The following is a 16,126-nucleotide window of genomic DNA, read 5'->3' on the forward strand; positions in this document are numbered from 1 at the left end:
GTTTGTTGCTTAGTTGTAAAATAAACCGAGGATAGGAGTTGTCTACAAAACCGACTAAATTAGTGATATTAAAATGTCACCGAAAGGGAGGAAAACTAATAATTTTCTTTCTTCAAACGTTGAACGAGGGGTAAAAATAATTACCTACATACATAATATGTACTTACTCATTATTTATTCGTACTCATTTATTTATAAAACCTATTTACATGTAGGTAAGTATACAAGGAATTATGTAGGTAGGTAACGTAAGTATACATAATGTACTCACGTCAGTGAACGCATACTCACGTAAATAATAAAAAATATGTCAATACAATAACTATGCTTTGTACCTATTGTACCTATAAAATTAAATGCCTTCGGCAGTCAATCCTTATTTTAACGCTCATAGGTATAATATCTCGTTAGTGAGGACCTGTGTGGTGTGTGATTGCAAAGCTTACATTCGGATGGCGACTGCAGAAGCGTTTCTGCTGCAGCCCTGCCGGCCTAGCCAAGGTTACAATCGCTATCGCTTCGACAACGAAAAGCACTATGTCTCTCTATCACTCTTCCATATTAGTGCGACAGTGACAGTTGCGTTTCGATCGCTACGGAGCGTAAGCGATCGTCATCTTGGCTACGCGGCCTGACACGGGCGATCGCGGATCCTCATACCTACCTAAGTATTACGAGGAAAGTACAAAAAAAAATCCACGCGTCCAATCTTTATACGGCTGTAGGCCCTAGCCCGGCGGATTACTAACCCTGAATTAGGAACATCAGCACAGAATAAATAAATAGTATCAGTCTCATAGGCAAAATGAGACGAATACCTAAATACCTATAAGGTAAACGTACTGGTGCTCGACGCGGTCCCACAGTACATGTCATCTTGAAACTTAAGTTATAGTCAATAGAGGTGACAGGAAGGTGTCATCTATTGGGCAATAGCATGTCGAGCACTAGTATGTTTACCTTATTCATTATTCAATATTCACCCCGCCAGGCTGAAGCCTACGTGTAGACTACGAATAACTTTACAGCTGTATCTTGATCTCGTAGGTACAAACTTAAAGGTAAGTAAGTACCTATGCACCGTCATGATCTTTACTTCCGTCAAGATCATGTAGGGTACTTCACAAGTTTAACAACCGGGCACCTACTAAATCTGGTTGGTACCAAAACCAGGTAAGTAGACACTCTTACGCACTGAGCTATTGAAATGTATTAGACACGTTACGCTGAAGGTTTCATAGGTAGGAAATATGATGTTAGGTAAAGGGAATTGCTCCACCATCTTAATGCGTAAAAATGCGTAAAAGTTCTACCTACATAAATTTTAAAGTAAGTATAAGGGTTATTATAAAATAAAAAGAAACAAACTTGTTTCCAGGATCTAGGGTAATGAAAACTAAGTAAGTAATTTAATTTGGCAAAACTGCAATTTTTGTTAGAAGTGAAAGTCAGATGTACGAGTATGTGTGAATTCATTAAATAATTCTAGATTAATGATAATGAATAATAGATGAGGCTGGCGTATCATCAAATTACCATACTTTCGTTTTCTTTATTTGGGTCATTCTAAGTTAAGAGGTATTAACGGTGTCCATGATACATATCCATACTTTTCTTAAACAATTTAAATTAATTATGGTAATTTCCCTTAAAAGATTGCATTTCCTCTATATACAGTCAATTTCAATTTATTAATTAATTCAGTTTTGTCACAATTGCACCTCAAACATGCAAAAGTCCCCTCCCCTGGCCTGTCCCTTTGCAGGTTTTTCAATAAATCAGTAATTTTATCCAGATGTGTTTCCCATAAATCCGTTAAATGTGATATACTTCATAAACTAAAACAAATATTGACTGTAATGTTATTAATAAAATCCTTTAAACTTTTCTTTTTCATAAAAAATATTTATGTTAAATTTTGTCCCCCAGATTCTATGTCTCCTACCCTGGCCATTGTGTAAATGTAAAAATATTGGGTTTATAGCTTTAATTATTGCCATTTTAATCCCAATAGAAATGCATTTCATTCAATACTAACAACCAACCCTGCGACAGTCATCTTTTGGTTCCGATTGTCAGTCATTTTGATCATTGACCTCTATACTTGACAGTGTTGTTTTATGAAAGTGATATCTCCCCTGGTCAGTTTTATTTCAAAATTATTGATATAAATGCTTAATTGTATTTGTATATTTACTATAGTTTATGCATAGATTATATAAATACTTTAATTTTATTATTTACAATAAATACTTGCACAATTATATCTGATTTGGCATGAAAAAGTCACTCCCCTGGCGTCTTTCCCCTGGCGCATAATTTTCCAAAATGTATAGTGGAGGTATGAATTCCTGTTGAAATGAATCATTACACTTTAATTTGCTCGAATTTCTAAGACGGCTGATCAAAATTTCGATTTTGTTTGTTTTTAAAGAGATCAGGGGAGATACCCTTCTCTCTTTATTACATAGAAAAAGTATGGTATCTCCCCTGGTGTCTTCTAAAATGGTAAAAAATTAAAAAAATGACTGATTAGCTTACAAATATATATAAAAGAGTTGTTTCAATAAAAATATTGTATAATTAGATCAAAATACTAACATTTATGTTTAATTGAGTCATTCTATGTAATCAATGTATGGGAAAATGAAACAAATTAATATAGTTTTCAAACCTGTGTGACGTGATACATCTAGGTGTACTGTTTAAAATTCACCACTCTCCCCCTCCCCTCCACCTGACGCTCGACCCCCCCCCCACCTTGAAATGTGTCCCCGTTGGTAGTTTTTTGGCATTCTCACGAAAACTATAATAGATATCAAAAAAGTGTCAAGGACAGAATTAATCCTCATTAAATTTAGAACAAAAATGGTCTTATGTGTTTTATTATAAGTTGGACGGTATTCAAGCTATAAGTACTTGTATAACCTTAAAATAACAAAATAACCATACTAGTATGACGAAATGCAGAATATCTTCAAAACGGCTAGACCGATTTTAATAAAATATACCAAAAAAGTCACCGCAGTGAAGCCAGCTATCAAACAAAAGAAACTACATCAAAATCGGTTCATCCGTTTCGGCGTTACGAAGTCACAGGTAAACACAGAAATACAATTTTTTTTTAACTGCACCCAATAATTTTGTAAACCGATTAATTTTGATCAATTATTTTAATGAGATCATGTCCCTTGAAGTTTTAGCTTTACGAAAAGTTAAAAAACATGGAAAACGGCCCAGTATTTTTCAAATTATCGGCATTTTCCCGATTTGTGAGTGGTTTCGTGTTATCACGCGCACGAGTTGCCCTTGACCCCTATAAAACGGGGGGTAAGGGAGGGGTTGTTATCAGTCACTTATCAGAAGTTGACCGGTACACATATCCGCATATTTTCCCGTAAAGAAGACCTGTGAAAAATGGAAACCACTGAAGCTGAAGTCCGCCAAGTCGTCCAGCTCAGCTCCTGCAAGAGGGGCGTAGCCAACGTTCAGTAGCCGCCACGCTGAATTTAAGTCAATCTACTGTTTGCAGAGTTTACCAGAGGTTCCAACGGACTGGATCCTTTACTTCAAAACCAAGAAGCGGCCGCAAAAAGTGTACATCAGAGAGGGACGACCGCTTCATTGTCACAACATCTCTCCGAGATCGACACCTGACAAGCGTTGCCATCCAGCAGCGTCTGCGTGAGATACGAGGAGTGGCTGCCAGTGAGTGGACAATAAGAAGAAGACTTAAGAAAGCGAACTTGACACCCAGGAGGCCTGCAACGGGGCCCAGATTGCTGGCGCGACACCGTACAGCCCGAAGAGAGTTTGCAGAAAATCATATGGACTGGACCATTGAGCAATGGACCGCAGTTCTCTTCTCGGACGTGTGCAGAATATGCTTGAATGGATGTGACCGAAGAGGAAGAGTCTACAGAAGGCCAGAAGAACGGTTCGCCCAATGTTGCTTCTCCGAAAGTCGCGCCACGGCCCCCGCCAGGCACGAAAACTAGCTCTGTTCGCGCGTCGTAGGAAACGTCGTCCCAGAACATCACGGATCCACCGCCATAGGCGACCCTTTCGGAGTAGCAACATTGGGCGAACCGTTCTTCTGGCCTTCTGTAGACTCTTCCTCTTCGGTCACATCCATTCAAGCATATTCTGCACACGTCCGAGAAGAGAACTGGGGTCCATTGCTCAATGGTCCAGTCCATATGATTTTCTGCAAACTCTCTTCGGGCTGTACGGTGTCGCGCCAGCAATCTGGGCCCCGTTGCAGGCCTCCTGGGTGTCAAGTTCGCTTTCTAAGTCTTCTTCTTATTGTCCACTCACTGGCAGCCACTCCTCGTATCTCACGCAGACGCTGCTGGATGGCAACGCTTGTCAGGTGTCGATCTCGGAGAGATGTTGTGACAATGAAGCGGTCGTCCCTCTCTGATGTACCCTTTTTGCGGCCGCTTCTTGGTCTTGAAGTAAAGGATCCAGTCCGTTGGAACCTCTGGTAAACTCTGCAAACTGTAGATTGACTTAAATTCAGCGTGGCGGCTATTGAACGTTGGCTACGCCCCTCTTGCAGGAGCTGAGCTGGACGACTTGGCGGACTTCAGCTTCAGTGGTTTCCATTTTTCACAGGTCTTCTTTACGGGAAAATATGCGGATATGTGTACCGGTCAACTTCTGATAAGTGACTGATAACAACCCCTCCCTTACCCCCCGTTCTATAGGGGTCAAGGGCAACTCGTGCGCGTGATAACACGAAACCACTCACAAATCGGGAAAATGCCGATAATTTGAAAAATACTGGGCCGTTTTCCATGTTTTTTAACTTTTCGTAAAGCTAAAACTTCAAGGGACATGATCTCATTAAAATAATTGATCAAAATTAATCGGTTTACAAAATTATTGGGTGCAGTTGAAAAAAAATTGTATTTCTGTGTTTACCTGTGACTTCGTAACGCCGAAACGGATGAACCGATTTTGATGTAGTTTCTTTTGTTTGATAGCTGGCTTCACTGCGGTGACTTTTTTGGTATATTTTATTAAAATCGGTCTAGCCGTTTTGAAGATATTCTGCATTTCGTCATACTAGTATGGTTATTTTGTTATTTTAAGGTTATACAAGTACTTATAGCTTGAATACCGTCCAACTTATAATAAAACACATAAGACCATTTTTGTTCTAAATTTAATGAGGATTAATTCTGTCCTTGACACTTTTTTGATATCTATTATAGTTTTCGTGAGAATGCCAAAAAACTACCAACGGGGACACATTTCAAGGTGGGGGGGGGGGGGGGTAGAGCGTCAGGTGGAGGGGGGGGGGAGAGTGGTGCATTTTAAACAGTACACCTAGACGTATCACGTCACACAGGTTTGAAAACTATATTAATTTGTTTGTCTCAAAACATATAATGACTGTATTAGTTGTGCCACTTCTTCATACAAGCGATTACCTCTTAACTTAGAATGACCCATTTATGACACCAGTGACAAATGTGAGGAATATGGTCTAGCAGTTTTACTTTCTAGTATTGATTTTTATCTGTTATTTTTAAGTCTATGCGCGGCTATATGTAGTTACATGCATATACATTCATACTATTTTGGTGTAAGGCTTTATAACGTATGCATAAGTACATATAAGGAAAGTATTTAAATTCAAGTTTATATTCCCTGGGAAACTCTTGGCAATAGTTACTGTTAGGGTGAAGTTATTTTTGTTATTCTGTCCCGTCACCCAGACGACATATTAGCATAGGGTCATTCCATAAGAAACGCTACCAAAGGGTTGAAAAATGAAAACTGATTTAAGAAGTCAAAACTAACCTATTTCCATAGAAAACATACTGAACCTTCATGTCACAAAAAAAAACCTAAAAAAAGTGTTTTTTTATGGTAGCTCCTGTACAAAAAAAATATTTTTTTTTTTTCATTTAATGCTGTGATGTGGGGTGTCGTTAAAAAGATCTTTCAAAATGAATAGGTGTCACCATCAACAAGTTTTTGATTAAGTGAATATTTTCGGAAATATTCGCATCGAAAGAAAAATAATTATGATATCTTCGAGAAACAGTTTTTATTGTTAAGATAATGTATTTTAAAATAATTCAGCATTTATTACTTATATTTTTAATCGAATTTATTAAAAAGACAAAAATTTCAATAAAATGAACCATAATTTCGTATAAATCTGTCTTAATTTCGTACTCGTAACACCCGAAACGAACCATGAGTAACACCCGAAACAGGTAATTTATTTTATTAAAATTAAATAAAAAGTGATACTAAGTGTTACTTCAGTGTTTCAGTAGACTATACTAACTATTATTACTCGGCATAAATAAAACTGGAGCTTACTTGATAAAATTCGCTTAATTATGCATTTTGGTACTGATGGTCAGAAGGTATAGGCCAATTCGCGTAACGCCCGAAACAGCTACTTTTTAGTGATTCTCTCGTTATTTCTCTTATACTTTAATAATGTGCGTACAGGAAAGGAAAATATTATCAAAGTAGTAGATGAATCAATAGTTATAACCTCCTAGTTCCTGTTACAATATCGAATAAAACCTTATTTTATGAGTTCAAGTGTAACACCCGAAACGGTGGAATGACCCTATAGTCTGTTAAAAGAAATGTTACACTACGTTCTACTAATATGCTAAGTTGATGACCCATTATGGAAAGGGCTTATAACTGCCATGTTTGGTCATTTTACTAAACTTTGTTTTGTGCTACAATAAATGATTAGTAATTTCATAGTTACAAACGCATCACATAGCTATAAAGAAACGAACACAAAAACATAAGTCAAAAGTTCACACCAATCAGTGCAACTCGCAATTAAAAGCGGCGAACAAGATCGTTCCAAATCTATTGGAAAGCGCGCAGACGCAGATCTAGCTGGATCGGATTAACGAGTACGTGCGCTCGCGCAGCGAAGCGGCGCGTCCTCCGCCGGCGGATCGTGTGTCAATGTGTTTACTAATGACCTATGTAAATGCTACTCGTTCGAGTTGTACCTACAGTCAGCCAATTGGAACCCTAGATCACAGTGGCGGCGCGTCAAACATATCCATAGGCAATGGCTTACTTAACCCTTCGAGTGGCATTGTCCTCCTCGAGGTCTCTACGGTAAGTGGCGGTGGCCGCGAGGAGGACAGACATAACAAGCCGGTTGAGTGGCGCAGCCATTTTGGAAAAATATACGTCAAGTGGCGGGGCCTCAATGGGTGATCATCGCGAATTTGGCGCGTGACTTTGTTTTACGCGGGAATTCGACCGTTAGGGAATACTATCCTTGTTTATTGACGAATGCATCTTGCAAGAGTGAGCAAGCAAGGCATAGTTTTAACGGTTTTATTTTAGGCGCGAAATGCAGCGTCGCACAGATGCCGCGAGACGGTCTCTGCCAATTACGGGCTTGTTATGACCGAACCTTCTCGCGGCCTCTGCCACGCAAAGGCATATTTAAAAAATGGCCGCGCCATTTCTCCTGCCGTTCAACCGGAGGTGCTGCCACCCGAAGGGATAATATTTCCTTTACAACTCTGCATAAATGTCCAAAAATAGGCAAGCCGGTGGGAATCGGCTTATATGGACGCGCCGCCACTGCTAGATCATAGAGTTATGTCAGATGTGATGAATTGATAACTCAAATCGGAAGGAATGCTTCCTTGACGACCCAGGGTTTAATCTTGCTTGTAATTCATGCTTTATACATTTATTTAAAGACGCAAGAATCTGCTATAAACCTATTTAGAGTAATGCCTCGACACAAATAAAGATTATAAATAAAATAGGCTATAGTCTCTAGGACTAGGGCAACCAGGATGATGATGATGACTTCAAAATAGGCATTGATGACCATTTCACTATAAATCGAGTCTGCTCTATAGTGTGACAAAAGGGCAAGGAGTTTTTGCGATGGATTGGCCATGAGAAAAAAAAACACGTTAAGAGGACAGTACATTACAAAGTTTGTAATGATTACTTCGTCTTTAGAGATCCTATTTAGGGTTTAGGTCCATCTCCCAACTCTGTGGTGGACATATCTCCAAATTGAGAAGAAAGAGAATCGTTAATTATTTTAAATTGCATATTTACGTAAAGTATCTAACGTCGTAACGTCACAACGATTTCCGTTGTGTATGCAAAGCATGAAGCTCAAAGCATATTATCTAAAATGGAAACCGTTATCAGTCTCCCCAATATCTCATTTCATTAAGCAAATTGCCGGTAAACAATGTAAACATTTCGGTACTCTTATTGAGTTGGGGTTCTCAGGGCTTGTTGAGGGTACATTTGCTTGATAAGGCTGATTATTGATGGGCGTCACAGATAACTAATGACACACCATTATCACCTAATTGAGGATACTACTGTTTAACGGTTCACATAATATAGACAAAGTCCAATCTAGGACAGCTCTTAAAAGTTTGAATGAACTTCATTTTTAAACAAAAAAACCTTTGCATCGTCTAAACCTCACTTAGGTATCTATAAAAAACCGGGCAAGTGCGAGTCGGACTCGCGCACGAAGGGTTCCGTACCATAGTGCAAAAAAAAACAAAAAAAAACGGTCACTCATCCAAGTACTGACCACTTCCCACTTTGGTCAAAAATCACGTTTGTTGTATGGGAGCCCCATTTAAATCTTTATTTTATTCTGTTTTTAGTATTTGTTGTTATAGCGGCAACAGAAATACATCATCTGTGAAAATTTCAACTGTCTAGCTATCACGGTTCGTGAGATACAGCGTGGTGACAGACGGACGGACGGACAGCGAAGTCTTAGTAATAGGGTTCCGTTTTACCCTTTGGGTACGGAACCCTAAAAATGATACTGCCAAGAGTTGTCCCTCATAATTATGTCGAATCCGACTGTCTCGTTTGAATATGCATGTATAATTATATTTGGAGAACAGTTTAAATTGGAGTTGTTTTGATACAAACACATTAAAAATAATGAGCCAAAACCGCAGATATTAATAAAGCGAGGTGAAAGGCATTCAAAAACGGAACTATTCCGAGTATGCGTTCGGAACATCATCTTACTTTCCCAAATCCGCACGCCACGACTTTCCACAGTCTACTCATTACTGTTATCTGTATAAAGATGAGATTTAGTCGCGCTACAGATCACCATTTCAGTAATTATGAGCTAATTATGTCGGCGAGCAGCGGAACGCTTCTGAACGGACCGCCAAGCGTTCGCATTTCATTTAGGTTTGGGATTTTTGCCATTAAAATATAGGTAATGAACATTTATCACACTACGATGCTGCGCTATGATGTAACTTTTTCAATTAATTAGGTTTTGATATCATATTCTTTATTGTGTTTTTTTTATTTGGCCAATATCCTAAACTCTGTGTTCCTTTAATTTTCGACTTTCACGTATCGGTTCGAGAGACTTTGTAATGACATTGCAAAACTGAAGGACTAAAAACAAATACCATACCATTTAAACTTTCTTCTTCAAGACCAAAAGAAAGTGAAGAAGCAAGTGTAGAAATGATAAACAAATTTCGCAATTTATTTTGTTTCATACCGTTGACTTGTGTGCTGGTCGCTTTATCCACATGATAAAATAACCGTCACTTTTTAACTCTGCGGGGTAGAAAGAGACGGACACCGTTTTATGACGCTGTCACGTAGACAAAAACGACCATCATATCCGTACTGGTCAAGCAGCATGATTGACGTATTATGTTATTATCGCGATTATCTTATCGACGAGTCGCGAACCCATCTACATCGCTTATTAGCATTTTGGAGAGGCTTTCAGCATGTATCTGTTTGGGGTATTTATTGCCGTTATTACACCCTTATCTAAATCGTTAATACACTGTTTATCAATTACATGTTTTTCCTATTAATTACATTAGCAAAACCGTGTCCGGACTTGACTATGGAGAGTGCAATGAGGAACAAGCACAAGCACCTTTTAAACAGTTTCTGTGGTGAGGCCTTCTTCTGACATTCGTAGAAAAGTCAATTAGTGAAAAGTCTGCTGCTATTTTTTGTATGTAGCAACCATTATAAAGATAATGTCACTATAAAATCTCACAAAAAACAAGGACTGTTTGTAATCTCATTTTTGACTTTTGTTATTTTCAAGTCCTTAGCTTAGACGATCCTTATTAAAAAGCGATAAGTGTACGTCTAAATAAATAAACATATGAGTCGTGTCGACACAATACGGCGAGGAGACATCCGCCCATTGTCGTCGTGTCTCGTACCTAACATATTTACTGTGACTTTTATTTATCTACAATATTTACCAACAATAGTATTTCCAGTGCTTCGCTTGGCAGCCATTTTAACATCGTTCCCACGGCATCTTGCGGAATGTTCATGTCTTCAAATCTCTTTATTGTTCCCTTTTCTTTATATATATTAGGGAATTCTGTAGCTAATTGAGTACGTGCCTAATTCTGCATGAGTTATAAAAGTAACAAACAAATCATTAAGGTAGTTTTATCATTAATTAGGTGAGAGAAAACATATTCTACCTTATTGCCTCATAGAAACCTTATTCCGGGATCTTATGTGGAAAACCTGACACAGATAATCTGTTTTATCCATAACCGTTAAGCTCACTTAGCTTACCGTAGTGGAATCAATCTTCACTGTTACACTCGATGAATTATCAACTACTTCTCAAATTCTACTGATAGGATATTTATGAACAGATTTAAATAGGTAGGTACCTATATGTTCATTACAAGGCTTTTGCAAAATTACAGGTTAATCGCATAATCGCATACCGGTGTTAGGCGAATAGTAGGTACTACTGTACCACCTAATTTATCTTACAAGATTTGATTAGGTACTAATAGATTTTAGACAAACTTGTCAGTAAGAAAGCATACATTATCCCTAAAAGTTTCATACCTACTTGACATAGCACTTAGCATGAAAACTTAACCCGGTCCGACTCTAAGCAGTCAAGTAAAACTTTGACTTACGTATAAGATTTTACTTATAAGTAAAAACTTGTAAAATTCAGTTAGATAATTACATTGCAATCTAACTCGGTAGTCCAATAGTCCCTAAGGAACCTCTACTCGTATAAATATGGCATTGCAAACCTGGCCGATTACATCGGTTGCCATATACTCGTACGTGTTTACGAAAAAGGAAACAAAGAGTGCAGCTGGCAACACTGATTGGCGCTAGTGTTTAATTTTAGAACGTGAGTACCAGTGCAGTCGCGACGGGATTATTGCGCGGTTTTCCTTTTTGGGATGCCATCTCGTTGACATGGTTAAACTGAGAAATATTTCTGCTAGATTTACAATGGTTGGAGTTATTATTTTTTAAGGTTTGGCTCCAGTTTGTGTTAGGATCGTCTAATTTATCTGGGTATTTATTAAATTACTCCATCGATTCCATACAGATATTATTTCGTATAAATATGATCTGATCTAGATTGAATATGTTTTGGGTGTTTTGGGATTTCTGCCCGTCTCAACAAGCGGTTTTTTTTATCTTTGACATATCTATAGCTAATATAGCCATCATAACCATATTTTTGTCGCGTTTTAAATATGGAACGGAACATGGCGGAGTGTCAAGGTCGCAGACGCCATTCGAACATGGCTGAATGCAGGGCCCAAGTAGAGGGCGTTGACTCTCTTATTTTTAATCCAATTTGGGTTGTTGGGCTACAGCTGCGTTGAGAGAGTATTTTTATTGAACAGCCATTTAATTCACTTAATGTGTTTCTGTTAAGTTATGGCTTGTTAGAATTTTGAAGTGATTTATATTCCAAACTATAATTATGCTTCCAATTTACATGGCTTTTATCGAGTGGTCTTGAAAGTTAAGTTGATTGTTTGATAGGTTTGTTATTGCTACTGTAAATTACGCATATGTAAGTACGGTGTTTCATTTGATGTGAGAAAAAAATCGTCCATTATATCATTCCTGATGCCTGAGATGCCTGTTAGACACAATAGCTAACAGAAGGGGCAAGATGGTTGGCCACTTGATACGGCACGACAGATTCTTTTTAAACATCCTGGAGGGCAAGATTGAGGGGAAAAGAGACAGAGGAAGGCCCAGGCTCACATATCTCAGCCAAATAAAAGAAAAAGAGGGAGTTAAAAGGCTGGCCCAGCAAAAAGAAGAGTGGCGATTACTCCACCGACAAGAGCATAGCTCTTAAATACTGATGATGATGATGATATCATTCCTGCAAACATTTTTTGACCTTTAAAATTCACTACCTACTTAGAGACCTTAGAAAACCGCCCCAGTAATCTAAGGCTGCTAACAATATTCATCATGATTTAATACACGTTACCTACTAATAGCTACAATTATTCAAGTTAACCGCATTCTGTTTGTGCATAACGACATTAACGACTGCTAAAATCACAAAGCCGCACTAAAAATAGTATCCATTATCTGCCATCCCACTATCACCCCGACCTATTCCAACAAGACATTGACTATAGAAAAAAACCCGGTATCAATACACTCAAATCAAGCCATAATAGACCCTTTATCATAAATGCTAAGATCCTCAACATGGGAATACTTATCGTGGGCGAACGGCCACACGACTCTTGTCGACGGAAATAGCTCAGAGAATGCATAAAACATCGATGTATGAGGGTTAACCTATAAGATGTGGTCGTTACAAATAGGTACAATGCTTTGTCTGCGTTTTCTGTACAAACTTTAACAAACTGTTTAAGAGTTCCGTTCTAGAGTCGTCGAAGGGTGACAATTACTATTGTCTTACAATCTAGTTTACAAGTAAATACCTACAAGCAGCTACAAGTTAAGAAACACAAAACAAACAGCCCCCACCTATTGTTAGTTTTTTTTAGCATTAGAAATAAACAATCTTGTGGTGTCTTTTTAAAGAAAAACACGTTTTAAGAATAAGTCATTGCATTACCGGTTACATATTAACAATTATGAATCTAATACGATCATATATATTCTTCTGCTTTCATAAGTAATAGTTACTGATTTTTAAAAAGCGATTTTCAATTAAAAGACCTGTCAAGATCGCTAACCTTCTTTCTAATGCTAAAAAAAGAACTATAAAATGCGCGTACGCGTAGACTTGTATTCCGAGGTGGATTATTTAAATAAGTTAAATAACACTGATCGAAAACTATAAAGGAAACATTGTTTTGACTTTGTCTTACCCAAGCAATTAATTATTTATAGGTTTTAATTTAAATTCAACCATACCCTTTAAACCCTCTCTTGTACAAGAGAAAAGGCCAAATAATATTTCCTGGTTAAAATATACGGAAACTCCATCGCTTCTAACATCCTTGTCTCATTAATTTGACGACAACCAACTGTAGCCATTTGGTATAATCTTTAATGGCCGCTTGTCGAGATTTGTTGTCTAGCAATTAGGGTACATTTGATTCCTTTTAATTAATGGGATCAGTCTGTTGTCAAAATATGTGTTTTGACGATAAACTGTACTTACAGCGATAAAAGTGATCGTCTGACATAACAGTTGTATAAAAACAGTTTTCTTTTAAATAGTTTAAACAACGGTTAAAAACACTCACTTGGTGGCGGAGTTTTCTAATGATGTGCTATGACTTAGAAGCTACATGAAGAATCTAGGATAGTTCTTGTAAAACCGACTAATTACCTACTTCGCAGATGCGTTTTGTATTGTTTAAGTTTAAAAATCAAATACTGCGAACAACTTTACTGACCATAATTCATTTAAGAGATGCATGAGCGCTATAAATTAACCTTTCTCCTCCCGGAATGGGAGTTAGCGCGAACAAGCTCGCCAGCTCCAATTACGAGCATTCTTCGAGACCAATAAACCCATTTGTCCGTAAAACAATTTTCCGTGTACGTCCGTTTTTTCCGCGCCCGCGCAGCCGTTCCGGTCTGCCACAGACGCGTCTGCGTTGCTGTAATTCTTATCACTCGGGAGCTTTTGACTCAGTTGGACCAACATTGCTGTACCTCATCAAAACAACATACTGAAAACTACTTTGTTTCGGAGATTAAAAGCCTGGCACAATATGAAGATCTGGTCTCCAGTACCCCTCGCGAGGACTGCTTTATAAACATTGTGACCCGAAATTAGTAATTTCCTCCTCATCTCAACGTATTCCCGGTTGTCTCAAAGGATTCCAGAGTCCACTCGCTTACACTCTCTAGAATCAACGTAAACGTTGTATCTGTAGATCAGCAACTGACTTCAACTCTGAGAGACTCTAGTCGAGGCTCAAGCCGATTTCTGTTCTACCAGATACATAATGTACATATTTACAATTCCAAACAGTCAAATGCCTCACTATTCCGATAGCTGAGGTTCTCATATTTATCATAATCCATTTGACTAGACAACCTATTAACATAACACAACACCTTTGTTAGTAGGTTCATCATCATCATCATCTCAGCCATAAGACGTCCACCTGCTGAACATAGGCCTCCCCCTTGGGCCTCCATTCGTACCGGTTGGAAGCGACCCGCATCCAGCGTCTTCCGGCGGCCTTAACAAGGTCGTACATACGTCCATTTTATGGGTGGACGTCCCACGCTGCGCTTGCTAGTCCGTGGTCTCTACTCGAGCACTTTTCGATTATCGAATCACACTTATATTTGGCCACCAAATAGTTGGCCAGAGATGCTCGCCTGCGATAAGCAACAGGCCCGTCATGCGCCGCTGACTTGGCTAACTTAGTTATCTGGTCAAAAAACCTCGTATCTCTCACTCTTCCACGGTGTAATGTACTAAAGAAGACAAAAGAATTTTCTAATGTTTGCCATGTGAAATTTTGGGTAATATATACAGAGATTTTGAGATAACAGTGTGTGTAATATTTAGATTTGCATTAATTTAAGTTTAATGTATACATTAAAGTGAAAAAAAGACTGAATCAGATAAAAAAATTTAAAACACCTCTTTAGGTTGTTACTGAATTAAATACTAATTTATTAAAAAATATAGCTTTCTTCTTTCTAGTCTCTATGTTCGACGTCACACCTTTTCTATACTTATCATTGGAAGTATGTTAAATTTCTCTCACAATAATTCTTAACAAGTTACCGTTTATCGAATTCTCCCGAAGAAGTTTTTCCAGGAAAAAATCCAATTACGTACTTAAAAATTACATAAGTAATTATGTAATTTTCTATCAATATGTACGATATTTATCCAAATGTAAATATTTTGTTAATTTAGTATTTAAGAAAATTTGCTGTGCCCTAACAGGGTATCATGTACTGACTACATTTTATTTAACATCTGTATGTAATGAACATGATTGCACTAAATAAATGAAATGAAATGAAATAAAATAAATGTATTAGCAACAAACAGTGGTGTCTAAAAAAATGTACAAGAAACACGAGCTGCGCCTGTATCATGGTCGATTTTTTATCATCTTCCATCATGCCTGTCACGTTCTTACAAGTATGTAAGTGCGAAAGTGACGCATGACATGACAAGTGATAAAAATGCGAGCATGATACAGCCGCTGATCATATTTCAGAGTATTCCTTAATGCGGTTCCGTTTTACCGAGGTGAGATAAATGGCTCGCGGCCGTTCACCTCTAACGGGCTTATTTCGCCGTCATTCATTGTCCTCATACATATTATTATTATAAATGGAACTAAATATAGGTTACTTTTTAGATTATCTTACCCAAAATATAGCTTCCTAATATAAGAAAAGTAGACCGATGAAATCAGAGTTTGAAATACTTAATAGCAATTTCGCCACATGGGTTAAATCAATACACAAATATGTTGGTATGTTAAGATGTGTACGATTGTATACATGGCATTTTAAAATCGTTAGTCATAAACGGCAGAGAAAAGAATGGAATGGAGATTACTCCACCGACAAGAGCTAGGCTCTTAAGAACAATCATGATGATGAGTCATAAACACCGGATTTTGTAAGTAATTAATTAAATTAATTATCCTAAACTGAGTATTCTGTATCTGAATGATCTGAATCGGTTGTTAGATGTCTAAGGGTCACTGAATAGCATGTTTTTAGGGTTCCGTACCCAAAGGGTAAAACGGGACCCTATTACTAAGACTTCGCTGTCCGTCCGTCCGTCCGTCCGTCCGTCCGTCCGTCCGTCCGTCCGTCTGTCACCAGGCTGTATCTCACGAAC

At 38.0% G+C, this 16,126-nt stretch overlaps 1 protein-coding gene across 1 annotated transcript in view; it reads left to right on the top strand.

Annotated features, from left to right (window-relative positions):
- LOC134667376 (protein singed) overlaps positions 1–16,126 on the top strand; it is a 66,776-nt gene that overhangs the window by 653 nt on the left and 49,997 nt on the right. The window lies entirely within an intron of this gene.

This window comes from Cydia fagiglandana, chromosome 9 (genome assembly GCF_963556715.1).
Source record: "Cydia fagiglandana chromosome 9, ilCydFagi1.1, whole genome shotgun sequence".
Classification (NCBI taxonomy): Eukaryota; Metazoa; Arthropoda; class Insecta; order Lepidoptera; family Tortricidae; genus Cydia; species Cydia fagiglandana.